Source organism: Pyrgilauda ruficollis, unplaced genomic scaffold, assembly GCF_017590135.1.
Source record: "Pyrgilauda ruficollis isolate IOZ18807 unplaced genomic scaffold, ASM1759013v1 scaffold75, whole genome shotgun sequence".
Classification (NCBI taxonomy): domain Eukaryota; kingdom Metazoa; phylum Chordata; class Aves; order Passeriformes; family Passeridae; genus Pyrgilauda; species Pyrgilauda ruficollis.
In genome coordinates, this window is record NW_024529377.1 from 549,342 (window position 1) to 567,308 (window position 17,967).

Sequence of the window (17,967 nt, forward strand, 5' to 3'; positions counted from 1 at the left end):
AATGTCTATGGCACCAGCAGTTAACATTAGGAAAAGACTGATTTAAGAAATGAATGTAAGCAAAAGACTACCAAAATCTCCAAAACACAGATATATATTTCAATGAATGTCCATCAAAAAGACAAGTGGCAATGTCTAAACCACTGCACTCAGCTTCTCAGTGAAACAGAGCAGTGCTGTCACCTGCCTCTGCTTTAACAAGTGCTTCCACAGAAAGTTAAAGACTAACTTTAAAAATTTATATTAAGAAATACACTCTTAACCCAGATGTTTAAATCAAATACTTACTGCCAGTTTCAGCAAAGGTCACATGTGCCTGTAACTTTCTTAATTCTTCCTCATAGCATCTGACTGCTATGATTTGTAGCCAACATTTGTAGTAGTTTTACCGTTCGGCATAAAAGCATGCAGAAATGTGTGAGCCATCTAGATCCATCCAGAGGGACTGGTAGAAGGTATTGTGAAGGTTTCCAGCATGGTTCAATTTCATCAGCTTCCTTCAGCCCCTGCCATGCATGTCACTGCCAAATGGCATTCCCAGTTGACTGTCATATACCAGATCCTGAGTGACGCACAGAGAGGGCACTCACTTGATCTTCCTTGTACCTTCCCATTAATGGCACACTAAATTCCTTTGCACTAAGGTTAACAAACAAGATGTAAATCGCTAGTGTGATAGTTTGCAGAGTTTTGAAAGCAGAGGGGATTTTGGTCAGGTGCAAGAGCTGGAGCAGCATGTGTTCTCCTTGCTATGCATCATAGAGGGAGAGCTTGGTGAGCCTGGCATACATAGATGCCTGCAAAATTAAATTCACAATCCTTTTAAAGCATTCCAAACCACCCTTATGACAGAAAAATCAAGACTGCCCTTTATGGCAGTTTCTAGAAAACATACTCTGTTAACTGTGAAACATAAGTTGGCAACCAGACAGGCCAAGGGTTTTATTTACAGCAGCAGTTCCTGAAAAACTGTTTTCTCCAGCAGTCTCAGACTTCCCACTCACAGCCCACTCAATCCCCAGCATGCACATCAGCAACCTTTATGAACACAAAACAAAACACAATAAAACAGGATTTTGTCAGAACAAATACTGTCTTGCTAGAACTGTCCACCCAGTTACTCTGTACTCCTCTAGCATAACAAGCAAATGCATCCCGTAAGAAAGAGCAAAATAACTTTCTGCCAGCAAAATGCAGGCATACTGTTTTGCATGGACAAACCCAGTGGCTTGCAGGCTGCAAGTGCAGTAGAGTGCACTTCACATGTACTACACACATCAAGCTGCATTTCATGATGAGCATCAGGCAGCACCAGGTATTGCACATTTTTAATTTTGCATTGCCCATTTTTAATTTTTGCTGTTTAGCTATAGCCCCTTTCTCCTGAAGATATCAGTAAGACACCAGCCTCAAAAAGACACTGTTGAATATTGCTCTCTCCTCTTACTAGGAAGATACTATTGCTTTAACCCTGTCTGTGGGGAAGGGTTTTTGTGTCTCATTTCCACCACAGGGGTAGCTGCATGAACAGTGAACAGAATCAAGACAGACTATTGCAAACTGTACCATTCCAGAAGAAACTGTAGTCTCCTGTCCAGAGAATCTGATTCAAAATTTGTTTTTTTTTTCTTGAGAGATTTATACCAAAATACAGTAAGGTCCTTCAGGAAGCACCAGTCCTAAGAAAAACTCAGTTTTAAAGTTCCATCTAATCCTCGGATCTTAACACCACCATGGCATGTAATCACCTGATTATCTGGTGCACTGGATAGTTTCTTCCATCAGATTATCTCTAACTTGAGGGACTGGAAACGTCTTTGTATTTTTTGAGCTGCTTTCATCATTCTCTCATTCTTTTTCTGAGGATATTACTCACACCTATTCTTCAGAGTTCTCAAGCAAAGTAGATTTTCAAAACATGAGACTTTTTTCCCTCCACTGTATATTCTGACAATGAACTACCAAAACTTGAGCCAGCAGTGCCCTGGCAGCCAGGAGGGCCCCGTGCCCGGGGGGCATCAGGCACAGCATCAGAGCCAGGCAAGGGAGGGGATTGTCCTGCTCTGCTCTGCACTGGGGCATCCTCACCTCCAGTGCTGGGGCAGTTCTGGTGACACAACACGAATAAGACACAAAGGTAATATACAGCATCCAAAGAAGGGCCATGAGGATGGTGAAGATTTTGGAGGGAAAGCCATATGAGGAATGGCGGAAGTTACTTGGTCTGATCAGCCTGAAGGACACTGAGGGGAGCCCCACTGCACTTAAAATTTCCTCATGAGAGGAAGCAGAGGGGCAAGTACTGATTTCTTCTCTGTGGTGACAAGTGACAGGACTCGAGGGAAAACATGAAGCTGAGTCAGGGGAGGTTTAGGTTTGATGTTAGAAAAAAGGTTCTTCACCCAGAGGGTGGTTGGGCACTGGAAGAGGCTCCCCAGGGAAGTGGTCACAGCACCAAACCTGACAGTTCAAGAAGCATTTGGACAATGCTCTCAGGCATATGGTGTGACTCTTGGGACATCTTGCACAGGGCCAGGATTTGGGCTTAAATATCCTTGAGGGTCCCTTCCAACTGACATATTCTGATTCTGTCAGTCTGTGAAAACTATCTTCCTGCAGTTGCCTGCCCTCAGAGCACGGAAACACTAGTTTCTTACAGCAACTGATCATAACTGCTGCCTTTCACTGTCTTGACATAAAATACTGGGACCATTACACACTGCAGCCAAGTACTAAATGCAAACCATGCTTTTTAATGCCAGAAATATAGCCTTAGCAGAGAAAGCAAATTATCCAGAAAAACACAAGCAAAGGAGTGGTTTATAAAATAAAAGCTTTTCACAGGCAACTCCTATACAGAAAGTCCAGACAGCACCTCCCTGCTCTTCTGATACCAGGCAGATTGTGTATCAGGTGTCTGCTCTACACTTCTATCAGATACAATAAATAATACACAACTAATGCAGAATATCAGTTTCATTCTGTTCCTACTTACTGCATGCATTACCTTATCTCTAGCTGAATGCAAAACATCTGCCCAAACCCATCACTGGAGACTGAATTAAATTTCCTTGGTAGTAATATTATTATATATGCAGCATGTATACCTAGTGCTGCATTTTCTATTTTCTATCTTAAGCATCTTGGAAATTTAAAAGCAATTCAATTTGGAGCCTACTCAAATACTTTCTACCAAATAATCTAATGGGTCAAACCACGTGAAAAATGGTAATGTCTCTTTCTTTTGTCAGTCCTCTGACAGAAACCAGGAAAAAAATACATCCCATACAACAAAACCAAGGCATTGTTTTTCAAATAGCGTGTCACATTAGCAGAAATTTTACTTTGACATCCTCCTGAATTCTCAGTTCCTTATAGTATAATTATACATTCAGTGAAAGTGATACACTTCTATTATTTTTAAGAAAGTATCTTGCACAAGTAAAGTATAATTAAAAGTAGTGCAGCATTTAACACAAATAAAACCAGAAAGGATCACATTTGAGCAACAGTCACAAGAGAAAACTGCTGGACCACTGATGGCTATAAGAGTCTTTCAAAGTGGTCATTAAGTAGAGACAAAAGGTGAATCAAGCAGATGAAAATGACCTATTTAACTTAATTTACTTGACATTCAATAAAACTCCAACAATATGCCTCATGCCTTGGAGAGAATTAATTCTCACAAAAGCATTATGCAACGGGAACAGTGGACCTTCCTGATGCATGAGCAGGACCTTCCTGCCAGAGGGCTCTGGCATAAGTCATGGGGCCTGTGCTGGATTTGGGCCAGGTAGAGTTAATTTTCGTCACAGTGGCTGGTAAGGGGCTCTCTTCTGCATCTGTGCTGAACACAGGGTTGGTAACATAGAGATGGTTTTGTTATTGTGAAGTACTGAGTCCTTGAACAACAGGTCCTGAGCCAAAGCTGACCTCTAGATGAACCTCGCAACCAGCTGTTATATGATATTTGTATCCGCTCATTAGCAAAATATGCATGATCATTAGCAGTATGACATTTGTATCCCCTCATTAGCGGAATATGTAGTGTGATAAGAATGAATTTATCTTTTATGTTTAGAGGCCAGACAAGGCCATGAAATCAGACATCTGGCCTCATTTGGAGGTATATGGTCAAAGTCAACTTCCTTGGTTCCTCCTTGAGCCCTGGCAGGTTTTGGGTAGAACCCAAGAGGAGGATGAAACCTTACGTTTCCACCCTAGAAGGTAAGTAAGATCGTTTATTCCACAAGATAAAAGCCAGCCCCTCTCACAGCAAAGATGGAAACCACACTTACAAGTGGACACACCGTGTAGGACTTCCCAATTAGAAGTGGCTCTCCAGTCCTTCACTGTGACCAGGGCTCCCCCGCTGATGTGTGGATCTGGATGTTGGTAAAGTACTAAGGGTAACCAGTGATGTATCTTTCTTAATCACTATAGGCAATCTTTTGTAGTAATGATTAAGTGTATTGCTTCGCTTATCCTTTTGTAATCCTCTGCTGTGTTGAACTATAGTAAATTACACTTCTTCCTTGAAGTTGGTGTATGTGTCTGTTGTACTGACCCTGCCCACTGGCAAAATGTATTGCTGAGCGGGGCTTACACAGAGCCAAGGCCTTTTCTGCTGTTTGTACTTCCACACTGGTGAGGAAGCTGGGGGTGCATGAGAGGCTGGGAGGAGACACAGCCAGGACAGGTGACCCAAAGTGACCAAAGGGATTTCCAGACCATGTGACACCATGCTCAGTACACAGAGGTGGAAGGAAGAAGGAGAAAGGGAGGACCATTTGGAGTGATGGCATTTGTTTTCCCAAGCAGGCGTTACAAAGGATGGGACCCTGCTCTCCTGGAGATAGCTGAACACCTGCCTGCCTGTGGGAACCACTGAAATAATTCCTTGTTTCATTTTCCTTGTGTGCATGGCTTTTGTTTTCCCTATTAAACCACCTTTATCTCAACTCCAGAGTTTTCCAGCTTCTATACTTCTGATTTTCCCCCCAGTCCCGCTGGTGGGGGAGTGAGCTAGTGGCTATGTGAAGGTTGGCTGCTGGCTGGGGTGAAATCATGACAAGGGCCTGGGTCCAACCCTCCCAGTTGCTGGTTGGCTGTGAGGAGGATTTTACAGCAGCCAGTACTGCAGACCTCTGCTCAACCAGTACCAGAAACTGTGGTGTGGAAACTGGGATACCCACCCTGGACGAAAAGTGCAAGACCACAGGAAACTCATTGCACCTACAAACTGCAGTGCATAAATCTGACAATACACAAAACCCCCGGATAATGTTAGGCTCCTCCACACAAAATCCCTGGTCCCTCTGCACAGCCAGGATGCTCCCATCTCTTACCCCCCACCCCCTATTAAGGCTACCAAAGGCTGCCCTAATTATATGAAAAGATTTGCGTGGTACCATCAAAGGTGTGCCCTGAAAGCCTTCCTACTGACTTGCCAAGCCAATCTCCAAACCTCGATAATGACAGCTGCGGGGGCCAGGGCAGAGTTTCATTTAAACAAAGACTCCAGTTCCTTCCTCCCCACAGGAATGTCAAGAGCCACATGCAGATGCTCCTCCGTGTTTCTGAGAAGTCCCTTCTGAAGAGTGGTGGGTACACTGGTCACCCTGATTTTTTCTGAAGACCTACAGTCTCCAAAAAGTAAACAAACAAACAACACACAAACAAACCCCAGCTCAAGTGAGAAAAAAAAAGACTGGCAACTCCCTTAGAACACATTAATGAACATACTGCCTAATGGCCAGTGGTTGTGGAATAAAGGGCATTTGATGAAAAGGACAGACATAACCTAATAGTACAAATTTACCCCAGCTGTGCTGGAAGGAACAAGAGAACTTATCTTCCAACACAGCACAATGTAGACAAGTAGTGAAATTCACAGATAGGGGTAGACAAGGAAAGAGACTGACCAGCTGATGTCTACATGTGCTCACTCAGACTTTCTGCTTTTTCATTGTACTGGGACAGTGGTAGTGCATCAACAGTAATGAAGTAAAACAGAGAGCGGTCTTCTTTGCTCTCACCTTGTTGAAAGGCATATTCCTCATGCCCCATGTGGATCTCATAGCTGCAGACAGGGCCCCAACATCAGGGCAGAGCCACAAGGAGAACTGCTGCAATAAGGGAAACCAAAGCCTTCCACTGAAGGAGCAACTCCTTCAGTGTTCCACTTCCTCTCCACAGGGAAAAAAAAAAAATCATTGATCTCACAGGACCAGTCCTGAGACTTTAAAATGCACACATACATGATGGATTTATACCTTTTTGTTTCATAAAGCCTGCTGAAGTGGTTCCAGGTTTTTACCTCCCCCATCTTTACAGTATTATCCCATGTAAATACTCCTGCACCAGTTAAATGGTGTGTAAACTAAGCTAATCAAACACAGCCAAACTGTTTAATCAGTATTTAGGAGGTCAGCAGAGGTGACATAGTTTTAGAAATGCTTGACTGGAAAGAGGTCACTTAGCTTTACAGAGTTAACTATCCAACAGGAAAGCACTGTTAACACACACAAACACAATGTTAACAATGCTAACATTCACAATGTTTGTGAATGTTAACACACACAAGCACAAAATGCAGTGGTTATTCATGCATATCTTTGATATGTGGATCTGAGCTGCTATTTTTCTTTGACTCCTGGCTAGACCAAAACAAATTCAGGCCATCTTTATGAGACTGTTCAAATGCATACAGCAAACACAGCATGTTAAAGCAGTTGCAGCATATTGAAGAGAGCTCAATTTAAGTGCAGATTGTTACTTGCAAATAAGAGGCCGGGTGAATAACCAACCTCCATATAAACTACCTTCTGCTGTATTTCAGTAATACTTCACTATATCGTGGAGCTGTTGCAAAACATGACTTATTTGCAATGCTCAGTACAATGTATTCTCTTGCGGTCAAAAACAAATGGTAATCCAAATTTACAATTTTTTCTTCCTCTACCAGGCCACCTTTTTTACTTCCATACATGTGAATGCCTTGCTAAGAAAGGCTCCTGTACATTGCTATATTGAAATCAGTCTCATTATTTACGAATAGATTATTGAACCAGAGGAATAACGCTAACTGAAGAATAGATTATTCAAGGTAGGGGGGGGGGGGGGGGGAACCACCAACAGGAAAAAAATGCTTAGAACTTAATTATCTAGTAAAACTTACATTAATTGACCAGTGCTTCTGTATCTGAGAGGTTAACTCACCTGCATTTTGCTGTATAGTACCATGATCTCTAATATATTACAGGAATGAGCCCTTTGACTATTTATGGTGAGACAAAGGGAAAAAAAATCTACTTTCTGTGTGTTTATGCATATTGCATTTGTAATTTTCTGGCCTTCTTCACTCATCCTTACAATAACTAACTACTGTTCCTCAAATCAACACAAATTTGTGAAAGCAGAATATCTGACCCAGGTCTGCCCAGGCAAAAAATCTTTGTCACTAATATTTCAATCAAATCACACTGCCTGTTCAGCAAACACTTGGCACTGTGCCTGATTTTTAGGCTGATGCCAAACACCAGGTCAGACAAAATGGGTGGAATACTACATTGCCTGTTTAATTCATAATACTGCGGTCAGAGAAAATTTGTCATTTATGGGGTTCTTAGCTGTACACTGCTATGAAGCAAAGCTGTGTGCAGAAAATGGAATTTAATTGAAAGATGTTGTGGACACAAATTATCTGCATGAGGGTTTTTTGCATGTCTTGGCTTGGAGGCACTAATTTTAATCTTGTAAAGAGAACCTACATTGAAATACGACTTGAAATCTAGAAGATTTGGAAAATATCCATCTGACAGTGAATAGTTAATAATAAATCATTATAAACACAAAACACAACACTTCTTGTTAACTTGCTTTTTTCCACAATAGTTATAGTAACAGCACTTTTGGAAGTCAGAGATGGAAATGTTAAACTTGAATGGTTTGAAATTAAGTCATCAGCACTCATCAAGTCTGGTAAAATTGCTAGGATACGCATATCTGGCAGAGACTGTGCCAACCACTTTACGGAACAGTTTCAATTGCAATTTACTGGTTACACAATAAATGTTTGCCTCCTGGGTTTAAAAAAATTAACACTGGCACTGTAAGAGCTTAGTTTTTAAAAGCACACTCTTGTTTTTATAGTTACAGATCAGAAAGTTTAAAAAGAAAAGACATCATTCTTCCTCCTGACAGAGCTAAAAAAAGACAGTATGAAATCTAAATTTTGAACAGGAAATACTAACTTTCCTCATTAAACATGAAAAAAGGGAGACTCTATAAAAAGCTTTCAGTTACAACAAAATCTGAGCAAATATTTAACCTCAGAGTGAGGAGTGGCATGACCTGGTATGACTGTGGACTGCCATAGGGGACAATCCACATGATGGAAAACAGAAAACATTCCACTGCATGAGTAGCTGGGCATCTTCTGCACAAAGCCAGCTCAACAGCAAGGATCAAAATCTCACAGATTAAAAAAAAAAAAAAAAAGAAAAAGAAAAAAAGTGCCAGCTTCTACATTTTGAGACAGTTCATTAATTTTTTTTTCCATCCTGCAATATTTTGCAAATTCCAAGCTATGACATTTGGAGTGTTACCAGCTAAAATATGCTGGCTCCTTATGGTGTGTTGCAGCAGATTTTGCAAACTATCACAGGGCGATGAGGGTTTTCTCTACAGCTTTGGGAGAACACTTGTAATATAAATACACCCTCTCCCCTCTGTACTTAGACTGCAAAGATACCAGCAGTATAAAAATTACAGTCTGTGACTTCAGGTTTAAGGAGAGGAGACAAACAGAAAAGTTACACTGCAACACCATGTGCATACCAAAGGCTAATATTTTCCTAATTTTGGGAAAAGATTAGCTCTCTGATTCCAGAAACTTGCTATGCACAACTGCACGGAAGCACCTGCTGTGGCCCAGGTAAAGTGTAAATGCCATGCCAGTGTGTGGTTCAACAAAACAGAGGAGGTTTCTCACTGTTCCAGTGCTTTTCTGCACCAGCATATCAGACATCAGCACTGTGACAAAGACAAAGCTGAAGATATGCCAATTGAGAAGTGTTTTCATTTAACCACAATGTTTTCCTCTTTATGCCACTGACATACATCCCTCTGCACACTTATTCCCATATCACACTGGCTAATGAGCTTGTTTTGATGCCTAGCCCCGACCTTCCCTCCTACACCTCCTACGAAAATTGTTCCCTGCCCCATCCACATCGGCCATAGAGCAAAGTTACCTTCTTCCCTTTGCACGGCATTTTTTGCTTACCAAAAAAAAAAAAAAAAAAAAAAAATTGCTACCCTGCTTGTAATATCAGCATTTTCCTCACCTAGCACAGAGCAGAACCCTACATTTTACACCTCACATCCAGTCATCTCCAGCCCAGATCTCCAACCTGTTGAGATTATTTTGAAATTTGATTCTGTGCTCCCATATCTTTGTGTCTCTTTCTGGCCTCATGCTCTGCACAAATGCAATACAGAGAGAACTCTGTTATTTCTTATACTGTATCATTCAGGAAAATACTGGATAGTGCAGATGCCAGCAGAACCACAGCTCATTCATGCTGTAAGTCAGACACCTTCTGTGCAAGACCTCTCTTTTCTCTCTCATATGACAATGGAATGTCATGTACATTCCGTCCCATACATGTTTAATAGTAACAATAAAAATAAAAATGCATAATGATGAAGTGTATATACCATGCTAATAGACTATATTATATTTAATATTACAGAATATAGAACATAATTTCAAAATAAAATTATATTACTTATATGTATTATTGATCTTACATATGTATATGTATTTAAAAATAAGCATAATTTTATATTTGTATACTATTAATATTTATATATGACACACCTATACATATTAATAAAATATAACAGCAGCTATTTTGGGTCACTACTGAAGAACCTATTAAGTGTCATTTACAGTTTGTAAACCACAGTCCTCGACCATGTGGAAATTTACACCTGCAAAATAAATGTCTGGGTTCAGGACAGCCATACTGTAAAATCTGTTTTTTTAATTGGAGACAGGGAAGGAGGAGATAATGACTTCAAGCAGGGTAGCAGTCAAGGTCTGGCCTTTCCCGGGCAGCTGCTGTCTTGGCACTGCTCAAACCTATCTTGGCTTACAGCTAAGAGGTTATTGCCCTGCTCTCCCTGCCCACTCATTGGGTATCCCTTACGGCTGCCCAACACAAGAGGGGTAGGAAAGTGACTCAGATTCGAAAATACCTTTGGCTAGAGATGCATTAGAACAACACCGGTAGTCCTTTAATAAGTTACAATTTTATTTGAGGGCGAACTTACAAATGGTTACTGGCATGAAGGGACACCGTTAGCAAATGGCTGTATTCATAAACTTTGCAATGTATGAGAAAGAGGAAGAAAGAGGATGGGGAAGAGGGGAAGAGAAAGAAAAAGAAAAGAGATGAAAAGAGAGAGTGAGAGAGCTCAGTGGTGCTGGATCCAGCCAACGGGGGCCTCTGGTGTCCTGAGTCCCACACAGTGCAGCTCGCAGTCGTTTTTCACGTTGGTTGCTTCGGGCAACCCCCCCTCCACACTTAAACAGGGCGGGGGGTGGCAGCCAATTTACATGTAAATGAGGAGTATCGGGAGTAACAAAGGGATTACAAAGACTCTGGGTCTAGCACAAGGGCGGAACAGGACCGTAGTCACTTTAACATCACTCTATCTTTAATCTGGTTAATTGCAGCAATAAGGATCTTCCGACTGCACAGGCACACCATCCACTCATCTCATGGAGTGTCTCATCGTGTGGCTCTAGTTGCTTCATTTAATTTCACTTCATTTCATTTGAAATCTCTAACCTACTAGATCATCAGTGGTTTTGCTTTTCTCCAGCCTTCACCCCATGAGGATAGACAGTGAAATTCGAAATTACTAAAACCAGTTGCTGTCAACTTTAAATATATTTTGAAAACAAACTGCTGTAGAAAATAATTGTATCTTGGGAGACCTTTCTTGCCTATTTCTTTCTTGGAGATGCAGCGGTGCTTAGGTCAAGGAACTGAACAATCAAGCTTTCAAAGTACAGCACTGGTGATGCAAGAAAACTTCCACTGGACTGGATGAGAAGTAAAGTCTCGTGTACATTTGGATGTTTCATCACTGCTATATGGCTATATTCCTGTTTTCAAAAGTGCTAAGATTTTTTTTTTTTTAAATGCCTGATTGTCCACACTGATCAAAGACACTTTACTGAAGATCACTGAGGAAAGCAATAGAGCAGACCATACAAAAAAAAAAAAAAAAAAAAAAAAAAAAGCTGGAGAGAAAATGGGACAGGAATCTCTTTCCTCCCTTTTTCCTCCCTTTATCTCTTCCAGTTGTCTTGGGTCCTGTCTGTTAAACAGACATGTAAAATATTTAAGGTATGATGACTGCTTTTTGAAAATAATTGCCTTGAACAATAGAAAAAAAAAAACTTGCAGAAGGTCACAGTACTCACTCAATGAATACCATTAATCTAACCCTGTGATTCTGCACTTAGAGGAAAAATTTTGTTCCTGAAACTTTTCATAGGACTAAAATCCTAAGATGCCCAAGTCCAACAAAACTCATGATGTCTCTGAGCTAACATCAGTCAAGTGAACAAAAGTTTCAGATCCTGCCTGTTGCTAAACAAAAATTAAGAAAAGGGAATGAAATGTGAAATAACTCTTCACCAATACAAGGACCATGATAAAAACTTACTGTGCAGAAAATGTCGAAAATACCTGTAATTGAGGATAGCCCCTCAATCACACAGAGTAATTTCTTAGCACACAGTCAGGCAAAGCAGAGGCTCTACAAAGATTAGACTAAACCCAGGATCTGAGACAGGTACTTCTCACCATATGATTCTCAGAAGAAAACACATCCAAATTGTGTATGTATGACTGCAGCTACACTACAACATATTCTCACCATGCTGAAGGCACTTAATATTTTGTTTCCTTTTTGAATGCTTAAGTTTGGACAGTCATATGACCAAGACCTTTTATTTACTTCAGGAAAAACACAGATGATCAGTGGCCAGCCAGGAGTGTCACTAGGGAATCTGTGAGGGGTACTCGTTACCACAGAAACAAGAGAGGACTGACACCCAGTAATTTCTGTCTTGCAAGAGAATTCACCAACCTGACTAGTAAATAAAGTTCATAAATCAACAAATCAGAACCAAGATCAAGTAAATGAGGATGAAGCAGCTGGGCTCCATTTGTTCACTTCATTATTTACAGTAAGGTATTTATCTTTTGAGTTCCTTTAACTTATTATGCAAATCCGTAAGGGAAACATTTGATACAAACTAACACTAATTTTAAAATATTTTTCACAAAAAGGGACTAGAAAAGCCAATAAAAATTAGCTTTACTTTTAAGTCACTAACCTTAATCTCACCCTGTTTTACTTTGAAAAAAAGGTGTGCAGCAATAACCTTTGGAAGCAGAGCCAATGTTCAGCCAGTTACACTTGAATTACCAGATGTGCAACAATCCTCAAGAGGAGCAATTGCCACACACATTTCTGCGAAAGTGCCTTACAAACAGCAGTTAATTTTCACACCACCTCTGTGAGCCCTGCGTGGATAGGTTATCACTCCCAGAGCGCAGATGTGGAAAAACAGTGGCACTGTGGAAATGAGTGCCACGGTTGGGATTACACTTAAAACATTCAGACCTCTTCTGTCTGCATTTTAAGACTAACAGGGAAGGAAGGTAGAGAGGCATAAGGATGGGAGCCTGGAAATACCAAAGGATGTCACTGCTGAAACTCCAAGTTTCCATGGAGCTGCAGTGGGTGGACACATGGACAGCCAAGTCAAATTGGCACCAGGGTGAGGTTCAGTGGCCTCTTAAGGCAGGTGCAGCTGGTGAGTGCCAGGTGTGGACAGCTAAGACAGTAAACTGCTGCTGCTCTAGGAACTCGTGATATAAATTCATTATCACTGCATGAATGAAACAGAATTATACTGTGCTTTTGAAACTTTCAGTAAGTTAAAATATAGAAAACTTCCTGGTGTAATACCAACTACCAGTGCATAGATGCATCAGTACAGGAGCAATATCAATACATATTTGGTTACAAAAAACCCAGCTTGCTAACAATGGCTAGAGAAGTACTTGAGCTGTTATGGTTTCCCCACAAGTTTTAAGTTACTCTCTGAACATCTAACTATTTTAGTGGAATACAAAGAAAACCTTCTGCTACATTCTTGAGATGAGCTAGTGACAACAGCAAAAATAGTAACTCCATGATGTATCTCTCTCACAACAGTTTTACGCTGCATGTAAGACCACCTATCATCCCCTCAACACTTTGTGTTAATACTAAACCACACAGTATCTTTTTGCCAATTCTTTTATCCATTACTTTTCTGGGTGCAAGTTTTTAAACTACCTGGTTTGTTTGTTAGCTTACCTATGAAGGATTTCAAAGAGCTGATAAACTTGACCAAAACGTAAAAAAATTGCTTTTTGCTTGAAGCCCCAGGCAAAAGGGAAGGATGGGCACTGGGCATGATTTAGCCAGGTTGAGCACCAGGCTCAGCATAGGACAGTAGGTGCTTAAAAGAACCATGTGATTTCCAATTTTTGTGCTGCTTTAGAAGTGAGCAAAAACAGGTTTGGCCAAACCTGAAATGACATTTGAATAATCAGCCTGAGACAACTGACAGATTTGACACCCAGGGCAATTTTTCCCGGCTTCTGGTAAAGCCAGTCAGAAAAGGTCTGAAACTATGCACATGGTGCTGTGGGGCAGGCGTGCGTCCCCAGTGTGGTGCTGGCTGAGGTTATTAGGTGAATTGCACAACCACGTGAGTATATCCCTGTTGGTCTGAGCTCTGAATTATATGGAGGAGAGCTGAAGAAGCCATAAGAGAAACAGGAACTGGTCATTCCCGACCTGAAAAGACCTTTTTGGGGTTATTCTTAAAGAAAAAAAAAAAAAGCTAAGGAAAACAAGCCTAGTTCCTGAGCTGAAAAGTTGCCATCCAGAACACAGCAAAGGGTTGTCATCATTTGTTTAATGCAAATTCCCACTGCTGCTATCAAGCATGCTAAGTGCTTAGTTCCATTTCTCTTCAAATCAACAGAAAAATGAAAAACATTACTGTTTGTGCCAGTTCACAGCCAAGCTTTAGCATCTATCACAGCTCTAGCATCGCAACACCACTGGCAGAGGTTGTATTTCTGAGAACGATAAGTGGGGGAATGGCAAAGAAGGCAGTAAAAAGCAAACTTCACCAATTAACAACTCAAATGTTGAAAGCCAGCCATATACAAGAATGTCATTTTTACTGAGTGTATTGTTTTGTTCCGATGACAGACTCACTTGAATGGAAATAGCCGTACTCTACATCTAGTACTACTGAACTGCCAGCTGTGTTCAGGAGATATTTATAACCATTAATGCTGCAGATGGAAGGTGAGTTTTAATGTATCATAGTTACTCCTCTGGCTGGAGAGCAGCTCTCTGTCTGACAGCTGGAATTGAATTGCAGAAAGCTCAATATATCTCTCCATCGTTTTCACTCTTTTCCTTTGCATGTAACCATCCCTTCCAAGCTTGCTTCTGTTTTCTGGCTTTCCTTATTGCTCCTGCCTCGTCTCGGTAGCAAGCCAAGTTAGTGTGGAGCTGCCTTTCCCAGTGCTCACCCCACTGCCTGCTTGGGCTGGGGATCAGAGGGACCCCTCGGAGCGGGACGTGCCGGGGGCTCGAACCTCACGTGGAACCAAACCACACCGCCAGGCACTTGGCCCCCGGCCCCGTTCTCGTTGCAGACCCCTGGGGCCCAAACCACAGCGCCCTGAGCCTGCCCGCCTCTGTTTCGGCCGGGAGCAGGGGGTGGGAGGGGGGCGGGGGCTGTAAGGGTCACTATTCTTTCTGCAAGAGGATGCCAGGCGGGGCGAGGGGCTCCACTCCACTCCGTATGTTGTGACAAACCACGACCCCTCAAGCACCGCTGCCTCCCCCTGTCCTTCACCGGCACGCCCCGTGCAGCCCGGGGAGGCACACCGAGCCCTGCCACTGCACCGCGCTCCGCAACAAGGCCGGGGTGCCTGTGCCCGGGGAAGCTTCCAAGAGAGCCCTTGGCCGCGCACAAAGAGAGAGCGAGCCAGGCACGGGAGTACCGCCCGCCCCCGCGGCGGGCAGCGCTGGATGCACACACACGCAGCCCCGCACACGCATCCACACGCACAGTGCGGCCGGGCGGGTCACGTACCTGCAGGTGTCTGTCCGCGGGAGCGCGGGCGGGGAGCCGTGCTATATCGCCCGTATTGCATGGGGGGATGAGGGCGATATCGCTCGGGGGCTGGGGCGGGGGGGCTGCTCTGCTCCCTCCGCCCTCTTTCTCCTCCTCCCCGCGGTGTGTGTGGGTGTGTGGTACTCCGCGCCGGAGGAGGCAGCGGCGGGCTCCGGCTCCTGTCAGCCACCGGAAACCGGCGCCCGGTCCCCCGCACCGCAGGAAGTGTGCAATGGCACACCCGCACACCGGCCCGGACTGGCAGCGCACCGCAGGCTGTGTGCCATGGCACACACACACACACACAGCACCGCAGGCTGTGTGCCGTGGCACACACACACACACACAGCACCGCAGGCTGTGTGCCATGGCGCACACATACACACACAGCACCGCAGGCTGTGTGCCATGGCACACACACACACACACACACACACACAGCACCACAGGCTGTGTGCCATGGCACACACACACACACACACAGCACCACAGGCTGTGTGCCATGGCACACACACACACACACACACACACAGCACCACAGGCTGTGTGCCATGGCACACACACACACACACACACACAGCACCACAGGCTGTATGCCATGGCGTGCACACACACACACACACACACACACGCTAAGGAACACATTCTCAGATGACATAAAAGAATGTAATTCTTATTCTGGTGGAGGTCTCCTGACTTGCAGTGTCTCACCTACTCAAAGTGAGTGTGTCCAAACAGCTGCTACTCTGTTGTTTTGTGCAGACACAGAAACGTGCAATTTACTGTTACTTTTTTCTTTTTTAAATAGGTGTCTGCCATGACCTGTTAATTTTATGTGGACTGTATACATACACATGCACACATCTGCACACATGCTGTGCCTGTGTGTAAGACAATAAAAAGTGCAATTTGTGTGTTGTGAAAACTTTCTTAATTTGCTTGCAACTAGAGACCCTATCAGCAACATTGCTCATATTGGGATTTTTTTGCAATTAATCACAGGAGGGCTCACTGTGTGCTTGCAGCATTTTCTCTGGGTGTTGGTTCTCCCACAGTAAGCAAGGCACATGCCAAAGCAAACTTTGCTCATCTCCTCAGTTGGGCTTTTTTTTACCCTGCATCACTCCAGAAGGAGACAGGCCTGGCTATCAGCCTTCTGAGCTGTCTACATCATGGCCCAGAGGTTTTCTTTCCTCATCTTCCTTATACCAACATTTGCAAAACTTGAATGGGCTAACACATGCTTACTAGCTACGATGGCAACAATGCTTACACAAGAGTATAATGGAGGCAATCTGGAAGTGTATTCATGCCAAAAGTAATGCTCTTTCCAGATTTGCCTGTGAGGGGGAGGGGAGTTTGGTAGCAGCATTAGCCTTGCCTAATGGGAAGATTGCCATCCCTTCTGCTATTGTTATTTTCAGGAGGGTGTCATGGTCATGGTGCTGCAATCAGCAGAAGTCTATAATACTTAAATAATTGAGATTTCAGTAGTAGACTCCTAAAGATGAAGAACCATAACAAAAGGAGTAATTATTCCAGGGAGAGGAGGGAGAATCTGCCTCCATCCATCATGACCAAATACATGACACCCTGCTTTCACATCTTGATTTTAAAGCAGGGACCTGTAGTCAAAGCACCGGCAACATTAAGAAAAACATTGCTGGACTCTGCTGTGCCCAAAAAATCCTTACAGGGACAGGAATGGTCTGATTTTCAGGAATATACAGTACGGTACAGACCATCAAACACTCCTCATGGGTCAGAGGCTGCATGGGTTGTATTGGTTGAAACCAGTGCCCTGTTTGCCTCTACGATGGGGCTGCTCAGCTGTCTTTTCAAGACCAAATAGTTACACTTTCACAAACAACAATTAGGAATTCCTGAAGAGGAAAGACTTCCAAACAAACACTCCTCATCTCTGGGAGTCCTATAATCAAGCACATCATCTGCAGTCAGGAAACAAAAGGGGCTTGCTCTTCACTGTTAGTCTTCAGTCTTGATACTCCTTTGCATTCTTTTTCTTTGTTCTTCTCCACTTCTCTCATGCTCTTCAGTGGCCACAGGACAAAGCCTCCCACCTCCTCCCACCTTCTCCCCCACCTCTTTCTTCTCCTTCTTCACTTCTTCATTGTTAGGAGCAGCCACAGGTCACATCATATGCTCAAAGAGCTCAGCTAAGCCTAGAACCGCGTCACCAGCACCTCAGCACAGAATTGCAGTTCTGGATGAGTTTGTTTTAGCTCACTGCCTATGTTAATGATTGCACTGTGAGGGCAGCAATTGTGTGCACTGATGTTCCCAAGCAAGCAAAAAAGGAAGGAAGGAAAGGGAAGGAAAGCTCCGGGAAGGAAAGCTGCTGCTATTGACCCAACAGGACTGTACTGGCTGCTGCAGGGTGGACATACAGAGAGACTGTCCTGCCTCTGCAAAGCCAAGAGACTGCTGTGGTAAGGGGTTATTGCTGGCCATTTCTCCTCCTATTCATCACTTGGAATAAAACAAAACCAGGCAGACATCTGACTTGGTTGGTGTGGACACCTGCTGGAGGTGCTGAGCCCCTCTTCATAGGTGGTCCACATGTCCAGGTAAGGCAGCAGGGTTCTGTCATTAATGCAGTGGGCTGAGAAAGAAGGTGTATCACATCCTCATCCCAGAACTAGCATGGATTTTATTCTGTGACC

General features: G+C 43.2%; 1 protein-coding gene across 1 annotated transcript in view; it reads right to left on the bottom strand.

The window, feature by feature from the left end:
• The window catches only part of KIAA1958 (KIAA1958 ortholog), a 75,622-nt gene extending 60,276 nt beyond the window's left edge, over positions 1-15,346 (bottom strand). The window contains exon 1 of the mRNA XM_041486317.1: positions 15,263-15,346. The gene's annotated coding sequence lies outside the window, so the exon portion shown is untranslated. The remainder of the gene's footprint in view (positions 1-15,262) is intronic.
• Positions 15,347-17,967: the final 2,621 nt, after the last annotated feature.